Raw genomic sequence first — 3,739 nt, forward strand, 5'->3', positions numbered from 1 at the left:
GGAAAACTTTCTCTTTTGCTTGATAGTACCCTGAATGTGTTCTGCATAAATTTAGCTCAGATGTGTCAGCATGGAAGAGAAGAAAGCAAGGTGGTGGCTGAGGCCAGGACCTCTCCCACTACCGTGCCACTGATTTCTCATTGACCCTGGGCAAGTCATTTAACTATGCTCCTCAGCTTTCCTTCTGTTAAAATGGGCATAATAATGCTGACTCAACACAAAGAGCAGTTCTAATGCTTTGTGGCATGACTAATGCTGTATAAAGCATCGTGGGATCCCTCAGCAGAGGAATTCTCAAGTCTTGAATATTTTTATAGTAGTGTGTCCACTACGAACTTGATCGGCCCATGCATCCCAGATGCTATCACTAGTTTACAAGGTTCTCTCAAGAGGCCGAATGATTCCATTGGATAAATGGTAGCCAACTAGACAGAAAAATTCTGAGAATGCATCCTCATTGCCATGAAAACAAGTGCAGACACTTTTTCCTTGCTTGGATGGATCTTCCCCTCTTCAAGAGGGATAAGAGTTATTTGCGACCTAAGAATACTTTTGCAGAAACTTTTATTCTTAGCAACTCTGAGGCTAGTTGTACAGATCTGACACTGTGTTGGTTCACAATAAAAGGGAAATGAATCTGACTGTGCCATGTCTGGGAGTTTTGTGGCTGTGATTCAGTCTCCTGGGACCTACTTCTATGGCCCATAACCCTGTCTCTGTGCTGTGTCTTTAAGAGTAAAAAAGAAGTTGAAGCTAAGGGTTGACTCATACCCAGGAACCTGCCCTGCCCATCTGAGGGGTAACTTTAGGTTAAACTCCCTGGCAGCAGGAAATAAGGCTGCTGCCATTAGATCAAACAGTAACACCTGCTGGCACTTCAGCCTGGGGACAACCCGGTTGTTCATGTCACATGGTCCCATGGACCCACGATAGAGAACCTAGGATAGGAAAGGAGCAGCAGGAGCACTGCCCGGGAAATCCATTTCTGACCTTGCAACCTAGGCTGGGCAGCCTCATTCCGGTCTGAAATGTCCTCGCCTCCAGGCGTCAAACCGGCTCCCAGAGCATCCTGAGGCAACACAACAGGAAGAAAGGAAAAGGCGAAAGGGCTTCCTTTGTCTTTTAGCTTTTGCTACTTGCACAGTCCTGGTATGGGAAAGAGGAGGGCAGCCATTTTCCAGTTTGAAGATGCTCCATAATCCACAGGTGATACCTTGACCAATTCAGAGGCACCTGAGAGCTCCCCAGAATCAGCTCTGCCAGTTCACCTCCCTCTGATCACCTGTTGCCGTCATCATGGCCAAGAAGCCTGGCTCTGTCAGCCTGGGCCTCTCAGAACAGTTCTGACTATTCAAAGCCAAAACCTACCATGAGCTTCTCCAGACCTCAATGGCTTGAGTTTATGGTGAAATGTTCTTCGCTAGTAACTATCTGGCTTGCCACCTTGAGCACTTTTCCTTCTTTCTTTTGTGCAAAATGTTTAGACCAGGATATTTTTCAGGTGTTCTGTAACTGCACTGTTCCTGCAAGTCTCTGCATCCCATGAGCCGGCCTCTAGTGTGGAGCCTGTGGCCTCCCTGTGCTCTCTGCTTCCTCCTGCTTTCCTCCTGTTCCACACCTGCCTGTCCTCCCTCTGACTCAACACACCTCCAGTCTTCCCCCAGAGGGTCTGTACATTGCGTACTTGTTACTTCATCCTGGGTTGTTTTCTGATCCCTATCTGCAAAAGTTCCAAAGAGGAAAGGGGAGAGATCTTAGTGCCAGAAAAGAGCTGATCAATGTGGTCAGTAAAATTCAAGACGGAAGGAGGAACAAGTGATGAGCTGTCATGCAAAGATGAGATGTACAAAGCACACTCAAAGGGGTAAAGTTCTGAACAAATTTTGTATGTGAAGGGATAAAGAGGTTACCATCCCCTCCAGGAAAGAAAATAGCATGGAGGCAGGTGTTTGGTGCTGGCTGGGACACCCACATACCATATTGGAGTGCTGGGATTCAATCCTGATTTCACTCCAGACTCCAACTTACTGCCGATGTGCACTTGGGAGGCAGCAGGTGATGCCTCAAATAGCTGGGTCCTCACTACTTGCATGGGACAACTGTATTGGCCCCAGCTATTGTGCACATTTGGGGAGTTAACCAGAAGATGGGAACTTTCTCTCACTCTGCCTTTAAAAATACATAAATTTAAAAATACTTCTATGAAATGAGGAAATTGCACAAAGGATAAAAATAGCTTAAGATATTTAAAGAATAACATGGAAATAAAATCCTCAATGTCCAATGGCCACCTGTTTTCTTCTTCTCTAAGACAGGAACCAGGAAAGTCCCTAAAATATTTTTTTGTACCAAATAAGAAATGAGCCATCCAGCTTGGGAAGTAACAAGTAATATTCTTATTGGCAGATGTCACAACTTTCTATATACAAAACCCTTAAGAATCTACACAGGGGCAGGCACTGTGGCACAGTAGGCTAAGCCTCTGCTTGTGGTGCCTGCATCCCATATGGGTGTTGGTTTGTGTCCCAGCTGCTCCTCTTCTGATCCAGCTCTCTGCTATGGACTGTGAAAGCAGTGGAAGATGGCCCAAGTCCTTGGGCCCCTGCACCTATGTGGGAGAACTGGAAAAGCACCTGGCTCCTGGCTTTGGATCAGCCAAGCTCTGGCCATTGTGGCCATTTGGGCAGTAAACCAGCGGATGGAAAGCTTTTCTCTTTGTCTCTCCCTCTCCTTGTCTGTAACTCTACTTCTCAGATAAATAAGCAAAATCTTTAAAGAAAAACAATCTACACAAACAAAGACACATACTCAGACTATTCAGCAAGGTTTCAAGATATGGGGGCCGGCGCCATGCTCATTTGCTTAATCCTCTGCCTGTGGCGCTGGCATCCCATATGGGCGCCGGTTGCAGTCCCAGCTGCTCCTCTTCCAGTCCAGGAAGGCAGTGGAGGATGGCCCTAGTGCTTGGGCCCTGCACCGGCATGGGAGACCAGGGGGAGGCACCTGGCTCCTGGCTTCGGATCGGCGCAGCGCAGGCTCTAGCAGCCATTTTCGGGGGTGGAAGGAAGACCTTTCTCTCTGTCTCTCTCTCTCTCTCTCACTGTCTAACTCTGCCTGTCAAAAAAAAAAAATATATATATATATATGATTTCAACATACGGAAATCAAGGTTTCCCCATAATATAGGTACTGGTCACCTGAAAGTGGAATTTAAAAAAGGATTCCATTTATAGGGCATCAAAAAGAATAAAATAGGGGGCCACTGTTGTGATACAGCAGGTTAAGCCACTGCCTGAACACTGCATGCTATCTCAGAGTACCAATTCAAGTCCTGGTTGCTCCACTTCTGATCCATCTCTCTGTTAATGCACCTGGAAAGGCAGTGGATAATGGTTCAAGTACTTGGGTGCCAAATGGATTTCATGGCTCTTGGCTTCAGCCTGACCCAGCCCTGACTGTTGTGGCTATTTGGGGAGTGAACCAGTAGATGGAAGATATCTTTCTCTCTGTCTCTCCCTCCCCCTCTGTGTCACTCTGCCTATCAAGTAAATAAATATTTAAAAGTAAGAATAAATAGGATGAACTTTTATAAAAAAAAAAAGCATTGAAAACCAATATATTGAAACTACAAAATACTATGGAAAAGAATTATAGAACTCTGTAAATGTAAATAAATCCCATGTTCATGAGTTGGAAAACTTAACATTTTTAAGACAGTAATACTCAAATTGATTTTATA

This window comes from Oryctolagus cuniculus, chromosome 15 (genome assembly GCF_964237555.1).
Source record: "Oryctolagus cuniculus chromosome 15, mOryCun1.1, whole genome shotgun sequence".
Lineage (NCBI taxonomy): Eukaryota > Metazoa > Chordata > Mammalia > Lagomorpha > Leporidae > Oryctolagus > Oryctolagus cuniculus.